The 15,173-nt window shown below is 59.6% G+C and overlaps 1 protein-coding gene across 1 annotated transcript in view; it reads right to left on the reverse strand.

Annotated features, from left to right (window-relative positions):
- Nucleotides 1-10,909, reverse strand: part of GLIS2 (GLIS family zinc finger 2) — a 31,209-nt gene extending 20,300 nt beyond the window's left edge. Inside the window, exon 1 of the mRNA XM_067551112.1 lies at nt 9,843-10,909. The gene's annotated coding sequence lies outside the window, so the exon portion shown is untranslated. The remainder of the gene's footprint in view (nt 1-9,842) is intronic.
- Nucleotides 10,910-15,173: the final 4,264 nt, after the last annotated feature.

Consider the following 15,173-nt stretch of genomic DNA (forward strand, 5'->3'; position numbering starts at 1 on the left):
GACGGGCTCTCTTCCCACCCGGCGGCCCCATTACTAACACTGAGCCAGCTTCACTTTCCATGGAGCCCTCCTCCACCCCCAGCCCTTGCATGCCAGCTCCATCGCCGGGGAACGCTCTCCAGGCTGCATTCTCCCCAGCCCTGCCCCACGCCCTCGTGTGACCCACCCCCTCGTCGCAAGTGCCGTTTCCACCCACTTGGCATGGGGGCTAATTCCTAAGCGTCATGCTGCCTCTCCCCATCCCCTCCGACCCCCCAGCTCAAACGGCTGCTGCTCACGGGAAGAGGGGCATGAGCAGCCAGCCCAGCTGCCCCCATGCCCGCCTGCTTGGGGGCGGCACCAGTCCTGACGTGCTGCTGGTTGCCGCAGTGGTCCGGGGGGGTGTAAGTTAGTCAGTGCCTGGCTGTGGGCTCCAGGGGCTGGAACAGGGTGCATAGCTGTGGGGGGAAGCCATTGGCACCCACGGTGGGGCGGGGCAACATCCGTGCCCTCAGTTGAAGGTCAAATATGGCTGCCCCACAGCAGAGCGGCTGCCAGCTCTGCAGGCGTGGCCACGTTCTCTCAAATATCCCGGGAGAGCCAAAGCCCGGCCAGCCCTGTCCTCTTCATGCCCCCCCTCCTCCTCCCCAGGGCAGGGGCAGCCCGGGTGGGCGCCATCCCGAGGCCGAGCCAGCGGCATCCTGAACACTTCACCTGGGCTCCTGCCAATGGGGAGCCCGCCGGCCCCAAGCTGTCTGTGAAGCCACAGCTGCAGCGTGAAGCCAGCCAGAAATAGCAAGAGAGAGAAAAAGGGAAGGGCCAAAAGACACAGGGACTGTCCTCATCCTGCGCTGGTGTGCCAGTGCGTGGAGAGGGAGGGAAGGCCGTTCCCAGAGAGCTGGTTACGCTGTGGATTAGACCCTGCAGGCGCTTCCGATCCCTAGCAGGGTCTAATCCACCCGCATGCTCCAGGGCATAAACTGCTGGCCAGAGGGGGCAGGAAGGAATCGCCCCAGCCATGACAGGTGAGTTGGGAGAGAGTTAAAGACCAGCTGAGCCACGGATCAGGAGAGGGAGAGGGCGGGGCACAGAACCAGGCTGACTCTGCGCCCCTCCTCCCCCACAAACCCCCACAAAGAAAGCGACGTGCCCTGAAAAGCTCCGGCCACCGCGGCAGCGCTGGGAATGGCCTTTGGGCAGGCGAACGGCATGGCCAGCGCATGTGGACATGGATGGGTGGCGCCCCGGTCAAGCCAGGAGCCCAGGCAGCAGCAGACCAGGCTGCACACCGCGCCCGTCCCACAGGCCTCTGTGAGAGAGGGGCCCCGGACCCCTAGTGTCGGGGTACTGAGAGCGGCGGGGGGCAGGGCCTGTGGGCTCTGGTGGGGAGTGTGCTGCACCCCTGGAAATCTGCTCCCAGCCACGGCCTGCGCTGCATCCTGGGTGACCCAGGTGGGTGCTCCGTGCCCCTTGTCTCATGGCGACCAGCCACACGTCACGCCATGGGCCAAGGGACACCCCCTCCCCCATGCTGGAGCTAGGGGAGCAGTGGGGAATGGGGGTGACTGGGGGGCAATGCCGCGTTCTCACATGCAGGCTGCTCCGGAAGGGAAAGGGGATGAGGGGAGGGGGCAGGAGCTGAACCCTCCTTCTCCTGCTCATTAGCACCTTCCCCTGCTTCTCTGACTGGGTGGGGGGGGGCTGCAGGACAACTCCCCCCCCACACACACACCTGATGAACACCTGGAATATTCAAGGCCTGTTGTGTTACCGCTTTCCACAGCCGGGATTGCATTCCTGGCTAAATGGGTCACAGAAGGGAGGCTTTCTGCAGGCACTAACATCATGGGGGAGGAAGGGGGGAATTAATGCAAAGCCCCCCCGCCCCTGGCCCACCCCTGGCCTGCTCTGACCTGACCTGGCTCAGCAAACAGGGCTCGGAGCCCTGGCCTGGGGAGAGGGTGACTCACTGGATCTGAGAAGTGAGAGGCAGGAGCTGGGCCCAGAACCAGGCCCTGCAGGCAGTGAGCAGCTGGAAAGCCGGGCCCGCCAGGATGCTGCTCCGTGGCTTCAGCTGCGGTCTCTTGGACGCTGCCGTTTGGAGCACTTAGCCCCTGGCTTTGGGAGTCCTGGCTAGGCACCAGCTGCCCCTGCCCCTGGCAAAACAGGACGGCAGGTGCTGGAGTGAACTCAGACCCACGGAGGGCATCGTACGAGTCCCAGGGGTCTGCAGCCGCAGCCCCCGACTGGCGGTTGGGATCGGAGGATCTTGCCCCGAGAAAGGTGGGGGCTGGAGGCCTGAAGGGGCAGCGGGCATCGCCGCCAGTAATGCCAAGAAGGCCAATCCCAGCATGAAGTGAGGGGCTGGGGATCCAGCTGGCCCCCAGCAAGAACACGCTTGCCCTGGTACAGGAGGGCAGTGGTCGGAAGCCAACCCCACAGCGCTAAGAGCAGTCCACTTGCTGTTTGCTTTTTCCATTAGCAAGTCAGGCCTCATCGGCTCTGCTTTCCTGGAAAAACCCCCTGGATGACAGGGGAGCAGAACCCCACCCCTCCGTGGAATTAGCTGGACACAGGGTGACACGGGTTAGGTTGAGCTTGGCCTGGCTGACGTGTCTGAGCCCCCAAGATCTGGCTATCTTGCCCTGCTGGGGCATGGGCCGCAGCCTGGCCTGTCAGCGCCGCAGGGCCGGCTGTTGAACCGGACAGTGTCCTGCTCGCGGGGGGGGGGGGGGGGGGGGGCAGAACTGGGCCTCGGTCATGAGGGGGAACCACTGCCCCCGCTAGCTGCAGAGCCCTCGAGTGGGCACGGCGAGAGGCAACGATCTCCCGGTACCAGGCACGGGGACGTGGCAGGCGGGCAGATGGTTTGATCTTTGACATGGGTCTCTCCCTCATCCGGGTATGTGCCCCCTGCTAGCCCCCTGGGAGCCCCAAATGATCCCACACTCCATGGGCTTTTGGCTGGGCAATATCCAGACGCTCTTCTCCGCCCTTTGCCCTCATCAGGCTTGGCTGCAAACTGGGCTCTGCTCCCTAGAGGCGCAAACCGTTCCGGGGTCACTGTGCGTAAAAGAAAGCGTGGGGCCGGGGGTCACTGGATGATGGGGAAGGGGGACCAGGAGCCCCTCCTTCTCCCCATGCGTCTACACACGAATTTCATCAGGGGTCACCAGACGGTCGAGTTCCACACCACTGTGCCCCTCTTGCCACGCGCTACTCGAACAGCCCTGGCCGGCCCACAAACAGACCAGCCCCTCTCGAGGGCAGCGGGGTGGGGGGAGCAGCAAGAGAAGGCGCAGCTTGTTTCTAAGACACTGGGCAGAATTTTGCCGGTGCTGGGAACGGAAGCGTCTGACCGCAGGAGGGGAGCGTACAGAGCGACGCCAGCCACCAGGACGGCCTGGATCCCAGCGGGTGCGCCCAGCGACTGCTGACCGGCTGGAGCTGGGGTCTCACAACAGTCAGTCACAGGGGCCTAGAGTCTCTGGCACGCGCAGTGGAAGGACAGCCACTCTTGTGGCTAATACACATTCCCAGCTATGCTAGAGGTTCCAGAGGGAACCTGAGCAAGTCCCTTCATCTCTCCAGGCCTCAATTCCCCACCTGGCCAGTGGGGTGAGACCCCTTCCTCTGTCCGACACGGCTCCGTGGACAGGGTCACTTTCACTGTGCGGCGCCTGGAACAACGGGGCACGGCTGCCAGCCAAAGGGTTACTGTGAATAACGGGGCACGGCTGCCAGCCAAAGGGTTACTCCACCGCTGCCCCTCAGACCCCCCAGCACGATCCGCAGACCCCTGGGCCCTGTGCTGAGGCTGGGCTTGGGCAGAGTGGGAACCATTCTCTCCTCGGACAGCAGGGTGTCCCGCCCGGGGGCAGCACTCCACAGCTGGTCTGACCGGGTGGTTGCTCGCCCCAGCCCCAGCGCGCTGTGCATTAGCCAGATAGGCTTGTCTCAGGTGCTGAGCAGGACGCGGCCCCGAACTGCAGAATAAGCCTCTCAAACAAGGAAACCTTTTAGCAGCTGGCCGCCTCCTTGGCACCCAGGGCCGTCAGCCGAGCCCTCGTGAGGGCAGCAGTCTGGCCGGTATCTGCCTGCCTGCCCCGTTGCGTCTCGACAGGCTGGCCCAGGGATGTGCCAGGGGCTAAGGCTTTCACAGGCAGCTCCCCCGGCACCTTGGCAGGGCCAGAGGACGGGCCCGGCCGCCAGGCAGATGTTCCTGGGCCTCGGTGCGGGAAAGGCTCCGGACGGTGTCCCCAGCCAGTTCATTACCGGCGGGGGCGGGGGAGGCGGCACTAACGCGTAGTTACGGGAGTGGCCAAGCACTCGCTCAGGCGGGCACGGGACAGGCAGGGCTCTCCCTGGGGCTAGAGGGCCAAGAGAGCGCCTGGCGGTACAACAGAGCCAGCGTGTCCAGGGAAGGTCGCCTCAAGGCCTGGGAACAGAGCCTGCGCCAGGGTCAGGTGGGGAAGGAGGCTCCCTTGGGCTGAGGGTATAAGGGAGCCCGGGACAGGGAGGGGGCTGGTGAGCTCACAGCGCCCACTCCATCCATCTGTTTGTTCCCCAGTGCTTTTAACCCTGGCTGGGAGCCAAGCAAGGGCCAAACCACAGAGCGATCTGGATCCCTGCCAGGAAAGGAAAGGCCCCTGGCCAGCACTGCCCGAAGAGGAGAATGGGGGGGGGGGGAAGGCGCAAAGAGGGAGAACCTGGCACACAGATTGGAACCGGTTCATGAGCGGAGTAGCCTGAGGGCAGACTCAGGGAAGTTTTCACCCCAGCAGGAGGGGTTTGGGGCTCTCCAAGTGGGGGAGGTCCGGCTCAGGCTCAGGGAGGGTGGACAACCCACCGGAGAGGGAGCTCAGCACGCCGCAGTGAGCAGGCAGCAAAGGAAAGCAGCAGCAAACTGGCATTTGGCACCATCTGGCCAGGGGAGTGGGAGTGGTAACATCTCAAGGCCGACTCCTCTCCCCGGCCAGGAAGCTTGGGGGCCCTGCTCTTGACAGGGGATCTGCAGGGGAGAAAGGTGCTGCCTGGAGCTCGTGAAGGCAACGGGCCTTAGCGCTTCCAGGGGTTCAAACTCTGGGACACGATGCAGTCGCCTCCCAAGATCGGGGTGCCAAAGCCGGGCGGACCCCAGGGGGAGGGAGACGGTCAGCAAATGGACTAGAACATCAAGCCCCAGGGCAGGACGATCATTATTCACTGACATTTCTCAATGGAGAGCAGCACCAGGCACCCCACCCCCTGCCCGTTGCAGCGCCAGATCCTGCACCTCTGCCTTCCTCACCCAGTCCCGCCGCCCACGCAGGCTCTCCCGCCCCGAGCTCCTGAGCCGGGTTAAAGAGCCACCGTCTTTTTTCAAACCCACCTGCCGGAGAAAGGCTTCCTCGAATATGGATCCAACCCCCAAAAGGCTCCAAAAGACCAGTACACACGGGTGATCGTTTTAAGGACAAGCGAGCGATTGTAGGTCCCCGTTACTGCTAATTTCTCTCACTCTCTCCCTGGGCCCTGCTCAGTCGGGCTTCTGCAAACCCAGTGCCTGGTTCTGCAGGTGGAAGGAGACACGATTCCCAAGGAAGACGTGAAGTGCTCTCAACTAGTTTTACCTGCCACGCATGCCACACACAGCGCTGGCCTCCCACAGCTACGGGGGAGTAAAGTGGCCATCCAGCATATGTGCTCATCGCACCCCGGCAGGGCATCCCTCGCTCAGATACGGTGGCTGCCCCACGAGGGGCGTCATTAACCTGCTGTTAAGGTTGCTGACCTGTGTTTCCTATCAACGCAATCCCTGAACATCCAGGACATCGTCAGCTAAAGCCAACATTCACAGCCCAGGCCAGCCTCCACTCCCATGCCTGGCCACCCAAACGCCCAGGCCAGCCTCCGCTCCCATGCCTGGCCACCCAAACGCCCAGGCCAGCCTCAACTCCCACGCCTGGCCACCCAAACGCCATGCAAGGTAAACACATTCACACACCCTCCAGCCTCCCCACAGACCCTCTTTCACCTCCAGCTCACAATACACCCAGCCAGTCCCTCTCACCATCGCACACCCAGCCTGAGCAACACATGCTCTCCACAGACGTCCGTGCGGTGCTGATCGTGCCGTCGGGCTGTGAAGGATGCTGCAGATCGGAGTTCAGGCTGCAGTGGACATATGTTACTGGAAGGGAGCGTGCGAGTGTTTCGGTGGCCAGGCGCGGGAGGTGTGGTGGGGAAACGAGGCCCAGAGACTAGATGACTTGCCCAAGTTGCTGAGAGCTGAGTTGTGACACATACCTAGGTCTCTAGATCACCCTCCCGCTTCAGCAACCACCCCAGTCAGTTTGCAAAATGTAGTGGGGGCGGGGGGAATTTCCTAGGTTTTTATAAGAAATAAGCATTTATCACCATAGGAAGTTATCCCAATGGTACCTGCATCAATATCCATCCACATTAGAAGCAGAATGGAGTAGGGGGCTGGAGGGGAGAAATCCGGGCTGTGCAAAGCTGTATGGGGCTGCGTGAGGACGGGCACTGGCTGAGCCTCCTTGGATCCCACTGCACAGCTGTCCCCAGCTCCGCTGCCTCATCTCTGCCCCAAAACCCAGGCCAGCTCTGCCTCCCCCGCCCCCCAGTCAGAAACTGCTGCCATTGATTCTCATTAAAGTTACAGTTGTTAAACCAACTGGGCTTAACTGGGCTAAGGGGCTGGGCCATGGAACCAGCCTGAGCATTTGGGCTAAGGAACAGTGTGTGGCATCAATCCAGTTACGATTAATTGCCTTCCACATTTCAATTGCAGAAAGCTTAAAACATCTCTTCCCTGGAAGAAGGGGAGCCCATGAGCATGGAATTGGGGGAGGGGTGACCTTTGAGGTCTGGGGACTGTGGATTTTTAGCTAGAGGGAGGCCAAAGAACGGAGCATGCCAGGGCGAGATTTCCAAAAGGCCTCATGGTTCAAGCTTTTCTTAACCTGACCATACCAATATCAGAGAAATGGCAATTGTCCTCTGCAGCGTCCCTGCACCTGGTCCATCACTGAGGTGTTGACGAGAGGGATTTCATAGAATCATAGAATATTAGAGTTGGAAGGGACCTCAGCAGGTCATCTAGTCCAACCCCCTGCTCAAAGCAGGACTAACTTCAGCTATATCATCCCAGCCAGGGCTTTGTCAAGCCTCAGCTTAAAAACCTCTAAAGATGGAGATTCCACCACCTCTCTAGGTAACCCATTCCAGTGCTTCACCACCCTCCTAGTGAAAAACTTTTTCCTAATGTCCAACCTAGACCTCCCTCCTTGCAATTTGAGACCGTTGCTCCTTGTTCTGTCATCTGCCACCACCAAGAACAGCCTAGCCCCATCCTCCCTGGAACCCCCTTTCAGGTAGTTAAAGGCTGCTATCAAATCCCCCCTCATTCTTCTCTTTTGCAGACTAAACAAGCCCAGTTCCCTTAGCCTCTCCTCATAAGTCCTGTGCTCCAGCCCCCTAATCATTTTGGTTGCCCTCCACTGGACTCTCTCCAACTTGTCCACATCCTTTTTGTAGTGGGGGGCCCAAAACTGGACACAATATTCTAAATGCGGCCTCACCAATGCCGAATAGAGGGGAATAATCACTTCCCGTGACCTGCTGGCAATGCCCGTCCTAATGCAGCCCAATATGCTATTAGCCTTCTTGACAACCAGGGCACACTGCTGACTCATATCCAGCTTTTTATCCACTGTTACCCCCAGGTCCTTTTCTGCAGAGCTGCTGCCTAGCTCATGGGTCCCCAGTCTGTAGCTGTGCTGGAAGGACAAGTCCCCTGAGAGCCTCGCCAATGGAGTTGCTTGTTACTGCTGCCTCCATAAGACTCCAAGCACTCAACTCACACCATCCACCACTGAAATGCTACCACCTCCGGAGGGGAACCCAGAAGCCATTTAAAGGGGCACAGCAACACTACAGTTTAATTCAGGGAGTGGGGAAGCATGTCGTATCCAGTTGAAACCCCCAGGGGAATTTAAGTAGGCAGGATGAAGTTACCCCAGCTGGGATTTGAGCAGGACGCCCCTTTGGTGGTGCAAAGTGCCACAAGACACCATGACGACAGGCAGGCACTGGGTTTTACTTAAAGACAAGCAGATGTCCTGTAGCACCAAGGTGGGGCATTGGTCCAATATTGGCTCAAAGGCAAGAACACCCTCTTAATGAACCAGCAACGCCACAGCCTGCCTCTTCTCCTCTCTCCTTGGATGTCTCCCATACCAATCCTGGCCAAGGCAGACCCTACTTAGCTTAAGAGACCAAATAAGCACAAGCCAGGGAGCATTATAAACCACATGGGGCCAAAGGTGGCTCTTCATTGGTGCAGAACAATACACCCAGGGCCACAGCATCCAGGCACCTGCACCTCCTGAAGAGCCATCAGGTCAATTCCCAAACTGCACCAGGTCGGCTGGACCTGCCGCTAGTGCAAAACTGCAAACCCGCTTTGTGGCTGCGCTCCAGCTCAGCGATCTGCACCTGCAGCAGAGGGCGCTGCAGCGAGGGGCACTCAGTCCAGCGGCCTTGGATTCATTCTCTCCTTGGAAGAGGCACAACAGACAAGCGTGGGCCACTGGAACTAGCCACCACACTGTCACACTGGCCGTCGCACTCTCACATTCACATCGTCAAAGGGACCTGACCGGGGGACAGGGTCAATCCTCTGCAGCCTCCTCGCCTCAGCCCAACGCGCACTGGGAATTCCAGCCGTGCCAGCAGGTGCCCGGCAGACGGTGCCAGCCCAGTTTCCCATTCGTTTTCCTCTCCTCATGAGCACCAGAAACTCCCTGCTGGAGCCAACCAAGGGAAACTCAGGCCTACTTTGACTGTAAGCGCTCGGGGCAGGGGTCCTGGCCACTCTCTCTGGGCAGCACCCTGCACATCTGTGATGCTCTGTCAAGACATACGAAAAACTGCAGGGCTCAAAACTGGCTCTAGGCCAGCTGAGGACTAAGTTATTGATGCACAAACTGGGCCTGCCTCTGCAGGCACCTCAGGGTCCCTCTTCACTTTGCAATATCTATTTTCCCTTCCAATCCTATCTGAAGAATCACTTTTAATTCATGCAGCTACGGGCCCTGGCAGCTGGAGCCTCCATTTAGCACCATTTTATTCATACCGCCCTGCATTTTCTCCCAGTGTGGCTGAAGTGCTTAGCCCTTGTTGTCAGAGGCAGAGAAAGAAATGTCCTTTCTGCTTCCAAGAGGAAGAGAAGAGGCAGAGTCACTCAGGGGTGACTCCTTCGTCAATCTCAGCAGCCCTGGGCACCCAGACCCAGACTGAAATGGGGTGGGTGTTAGGTTACTTGTTTACTGGTAGTTTTAGGTGGTGGTTGGGGGGTTTCCTTTGAAACCTGCCCTTACTAGAAAGTGTTTGCTTCCACTTAATGAATGTCCATGACACTCAACTTCCTCCTGCAGTCCAGAATAAACCCCTCCAGATAAAGGCAGCCTCCTGCAACTGATAATTGTTTCCAAAAATGTCTGTAAGGGAGGAGAGGCAAAACTTTCAGGCTGAACTTTTCTGCTTTATATCTAAAATAAAGGCGGGGGGGGGGGGGGAGGAATATGAGGTTTCACAATGGCACAAGGTGAGTGGCACCTACTGAATCAACATACAAACTGCATTTATTAATAACCTGCCCCCCCCCCCAAATAAGACCAGCTCAAACATATCCATCCGAAGATCCCCCCTCCTAAAACAATCAGGAGATTTGCAACCAATCTCTTGCAATCTGCACAACCCCCCCACCCCTCGCCCCCACCCAGCAACAAGAAAACAGCATGACAAAGAGTTGGAAACATCACAGCCCAAGGCACTGAACGTGAAGCAGATTTCCTTACCTTCTTTATACAGGGGACCGGGATGAGAAATCCTTTGCTCCTCGCTGCTTTGTCCGAGTCTCCTGCCGGGGTTAAGATGTTGGGGGGGGGGGAGCAGGGGGTGTCGGAGGATCGTACCGGAATTTTCAGAGCAGACTGCAAATTTTTGAAGCAGGGAGGGCAGCTTTCCACAGAGATCCAGGAGCAAAAGCAGACGGAGAGCTCGCCTGGGAGAAGAAAGGGCTGCTTTCCCTTGGACACCCCCAGCGCCTGGGCCGTTGGCTGCTTCGCCACATCTGCAGCTCCGGAGCTCGAGGATGTTTGCAGTTGCCTCTAGTGCTGGATGCGTGTCTCTCCGTCCTGGGGAAGGAGGGTGGAGGGGCTGGTCTCTATAAATCCCTCTTCTTCCAGGCTGCAGACTCCTAGCTGGGGAGGGAGCTTGCAGTGCAAAGCGAGCAGGGCTGCGGGTGCAGGGAGATGGAAGCGTCTCTTTTCCTCCTCCTCCGGCTATTTTTTTGGGGGGGGAGGCCGGGGAGTAAGTCGTTTGAAAGCAAAAGGCTGCGGGTGCGGATCAGAGGTGATCGCCTGTTTCAGGGGAAGAGAGGAGGAGAAGGAAGGAAGGAGGGAGGGAGGGATGGCGGGTGGGTGGATGGATGGGTGTGTGTAAAGGGGTGTTATTTCCCAGAGTGATTTATTGCAGCCCTGCGGATCTGTCTGAAATTGACCAGCGCTGATCAGTTTCAGACAAATTCTCCATTTCAAGGCTGAGCCCAGCCCTGGGCGCTGAGCGCATGCCCTGCCCCCCGCAGCTCCTCCCCTGGCTAGAGGGCAGCACTAGGACAGGCTGGAGAAGCAGGCACGGCAGCCAGGGGAGAGAGGGAGGGAGACACACAATGCAGCCCGCCGGCCCCCGGCCCACTCCCCACATTCCCCAGGAAATCCCTGTAGGAATCCAGCTCCCCCACAGCGCAGGGGAAGGGCAGGGCACCGGCTGCTGCAGCCCGGCCGCTGGAGGGAGGAGAAGATCTGCAGCAGCTTTGAGAAGCTTGGGGAGAGGAGAGAGGAGAGCTTCCCCCCGCCCCGCTGTGAGCAACGCACCCCAGTGCGAGGGACAGCTGGGAAACCACGTTCCTGCCGGCGGATGGCTGCCAGGCCAGGCATCCCTCCCTCCTCCCGGCTCAGACCCGCCGCCAGCCCCGAAAGGAGCAGAGACAAGCCCGAGGGGAGCGAGGCAGGTTCCACCGCAGGATCTGGTGCCCTTTTAGTTTCCGCTGATGTGTTTCTTTTCGCGGAGGGCCGCTGGGAGCCGCGGAGAAGGGCAAGGGCTGCTGGAGTCTCCGCTTTGCTGTGTGGCCACAGGCAGGTCGCTGTGCCTCAGTTTCCCCTTGGTGAAGTGGCTCCCACTCACTCCCGCGGAGTGCTCTGAGGAGCCCCCAGATCTGTGCAGCAAAGGAGGCTGCTGCGAATTACGTGGGCATAGGGGGAAAAGGGAGACCAGGGCAGCGGGGGGGGGGGGGGGGGGGGGGGGCGGGTGTCACATAAAGCCAGGGAGGGCTGGGGTTGGCGTGGTGCCCTGCCAGGCAGCATCGCTGGCTCCGTGCTCAGCCTCCATTGCCAGCCTGGGCTTTGAGCGCATGCGGGCCAGGGAGAGGTCTCGGCCCCCCCTTGCTCCAGTGACCCCTGCAGCCAGGCCAGGCTCTGGCAGGGGTTCTGCCAACATCCTGCTCAGAAGGGGGCACAGGAGGCAGGCCCTTGAGAGGGAGGAGGCTCCCCTCGGGTGGCGGAGGACCCCAGGGCGGAGGTAAGAAGAGCCCAAGGCAGCAGAAGTGGGGGGGGAGGGGGAGGATCTGCACATCCAGGATTCGGCCCCTTCCTTCTTTACAGTCTGAAATCGCAGCTGCAGCTGAAGAGTCCAGCATCTTCTGCCAGCGCCGGTGGCACAACGTAGCGGCAGGCGGCCCGCGGTGGGGATGGAGGGCGGGCCGGGCTTCCCGGGGCCTCTTCAGAGGGGAACTGCTGAGGCTGCAGCTGAGCACCCAAGCAGAGGCATGAGGAGACCTCATCCGTCCATCCTCAGGGCAGGGCAGGGCAGGGCTGTGCTCCTAGCCTGGGCTCCCTCCTGCCGCCCCTTTACTGGGCCGTCCCCACAGGAAGTCGTGCCGGTGACGTAGTTCGAGACACAGACACAGCCCATGTGACCAATAGAGCCGATGTTCCCCCTAGCCCCTGGGGTACCAGGCACGGGGAGGAGCCCCTGGCCAGGTGGGTTAAAGCAGGTGCGAGTGGCCGGGAATCTGGCCAGCGGGCAAGAGACGCTGTGTCACTGGGACTGCGAGCCCCGCCCAGCAGGGCAGTGGAGTGCTGCAGACCCGAGCCACCTTCCACGCGTGTGATGTCATCCGGGCAGCCTGACGTCATGGCATCTGGGCGTGACGCGTAAGAGGGCGGGGCAGCGGGGGGCAGGGACTGTACGGCCCGCGGGCGGCCTGCCGCGGCGCTGCTATTTCCGGCGGGCGGGCGGGCGCAGGGAGGGAGGCCGCTACCTAGGCCCAGTGATCCGCCTCGCCCCGCCCGTGGCCAAGTGGAAAAAACCGCCCGGTCGCGGCAGGCGCAGGGCAGGGCAGAGCAGCAGCCGGGGCCCGGCAGGGAGCGTGAAGGGCGGCGGCGGCCAGGGCTGCTCCCCGGAGGGGCCGGCGGCTGGCTCGGTCTGTGGCCTGGCCTGACCTGGCGGGGAGCCCGAGCTCGTCTGTGCTGCGCGCCTGCCTCCAGCTCGCTGGATGAGTGCCCTGCTGCGCCCTGCCCTGGCTGCTTCCGAGCGGGGCCGGTCAGAGGGTGCGGGGGGGGGGGTCAGAACAGGGCCGCCTGAGCCCAGCGGGGGGTTACAGTAAGAGCCGTACTCGGCTTTGGAGCCGGAAAAGCCTCTTAGCTCAGCGGGTGCCGGTACGTGGCTGCTCCCCTGTCCCCAGCCCCTCCTAGGCGGCTGCAGGCTGGGGAAGGTCCCAAGCCTTGGGGCTCCCCCGTGTGGACGCTCAGCTCTGGGGGAGCGGCGTGTGATACAGCAGCGCCAGGCGAGCCCTGAGCTCCGAGCCCGCAGCCCCTGACTCACCGGGTGACTGTGGCCAAGTCGCTGCCTTAGGGAGGCCGGCTGGGGGAAGCCTCCTGGCAGAACGGGTCAGGGAGCTAGCAAGCTCCTGCCCCCGGGACTGGGGGGAGCAGGCAGGTGCTGGAGACGGGTGGCCTGAGGCGGACACATTCAGGAGCCTGCCTTCCCCTTTCAAACACCCCCAGCCGCCTTTACGTAACCTGGAGTCTGGCAGCCCTGCAAAGAGCTTCTGGCTGGGGGGACGGGCCAAGGAGTTCAGGTTCTGTGGCTCTCTCCATCCTTGCCTTCTCTGCTGCTGCGGGGAAGGGGAGTGACTGAACTGTTTGGGGCAATTCTCTGGTCTGTGCTGTGCAGGAGACGATCCCCACGCTGCCTTAGGCCCTAGGGGTTTGTGCGGGCTGTGGGGATGGCGTCTGGGTGCTCCCTTGGCCACGAGGACATGAAAGGAGATTAGCCCCTCCTTTCACCTGGGCCACCAGGTAGCCTAGGCTGGATCCAAGCTGCTGAGCTAGAGTGGCTGGTTTCAGATCTCGAGGCCAGCGCCTTGAGCTGCTCCGGACACCTGCGTCTAACTCTCGTGTGTTGCATGAGGGGTGAGGTGCAGCTCATTCTAAAATCCAGAATCCCCTCCCCTGGGTGAGCTCACCCTGGCCTGAAGCAGGGCCCAAGCATAATTTTTTCAGGCCCAGTATGAACTTGTATCAGGGGCCACCTACCACACACATAAGGGGGGTTGTAGTCTGAGCCAGTGTAAAGTGTACCCTTCCCCCCCCATGTGGGGGCCCTGGCCTGAAGCACCTTTTCCCAGTGGAAGGATACCTGTGCTGCAGGGTGAGGGCCGAAACATGGCTTCTGCCCACGAGGATGTGTAATAACCATTGTGCACAAATGCCCTGTGTTTGCCCAGCCGTGCTGGGCCAAGTGGTGAAGAGTGAGCATGCTGCTCTCCCATTAACATCCTTGCTGTGCTTGCAGGGAGTAGAGAAACTGTCTGCTTGAAAAGAAAAATCCTGCTGAAGCATATTCCAGGGGAAAAATGGACAAGGAGGCAGCGCTCAGCACTTGTCAGCCTGGGGCAGTTGCAGCTGTGCGTAGAGGGTTGGAGAGAGGGAGAGTGGGAGGGAAGAATAGAACAAGACACGGGGGGAAAAAAGGAAGAACTGCTGAAACTAGGGATTGCAGCTAATGTTTGTACCCATCCTCATCCAGCTAACCCAGGAGAGCTGCCCACACTGCACAAGAATACACTTAGCAGGCAGAGAACAATGGAATTCGCCCACGCTAGTAATCTCCCCCTCCTTCCAACCCCCGTCCGTATTTCCTATCTGCTGGGATGTGTCTCGTAATTGTACCGCCATAATTGTACAAACAGCTTGCACTTTCCATGCAAGGATTTGCAAGCAGTGTCGCAGCCTAGTGAGGCAAGTATGATCTACACCCATTTTACAGCTTGGGAAAATGAAGCACAGGGAGAGACAAAGTGATTTGCCCAAGGTCTGTGGCAGAGTGGAGGACCGAATCCTGGCTCCTAGCCACCAGTGCTTCCTCGTGAGCCCCTTCCCTCATGGTCATTTTATATTCAATTGCACTACCTAAAATGGAATAAACTATGCTAAAAAGAGAGGTAAGGTGGCAAAGTGAAGCACTCAAAAGCTAGGAAATGCCAAAATTAAGGTGGCCTGCATAACCTTAACTCTGCCCCCTGTCCATATGCATAACAACAGCCTTAAATTATATCATCACATATGACTTTTTCCCAGGAACCCTGCCTTGTTTGGTGCACAGGATGGACAGGGTTCATTGAATGGGTAAGCTAGTCACTTTCTTTTTAGCCTCATCTTTCAGTGTGTGACTCCATCCATTATTTCCTGCCCACCATCCTGCACTGAAGACACAATTATTAATTTCCTCGTGGGCTGTTCCATGAGTGCTCTTATCTTTGTTCTTTACTGGTGCTAATGGATTTATCTTCCCAACACCCCTGTGAGGGGAGGTGGAGTGGTATTATCCTCATTTTACACAGCGGGAAAGGAGGCACAGAGATTCAAGCCAATCATCAATGGCATCAGCTAATATTGGTTGCTCAACTGGTGTGATTTTTTGGAGCACCTCACATTTTGTAGCCCTGTATGTGTTCAGAGCCCAGCTCCCATGGACTGTAGTTGTTGCTGTTGTGAGTACTCAGCACTTCTGCAACTCAGACCCGAGTGGTCGCCTGTGAAAATACTTAAGTGACTTGCTCAGCCTCA

The sequence above is a fragment of the Emydura macquarii genome, unplaced genomic scaffold, assembly GCF_026122565.2.
Source record: "Emydura macquarii macquarii isolate MOO-44397 ecotype Brisbane River unplaced genomic scaffold, CSIRO-AGI_Emac_v2 contig_1348, whole genome shotgun sequence".
NCBI classification, from domain to species: domain Eukaryota; kingdom Metazoa; phylum Chordata; order Testudines; family Chelidae; genus Emydura; species Emydura macquarii.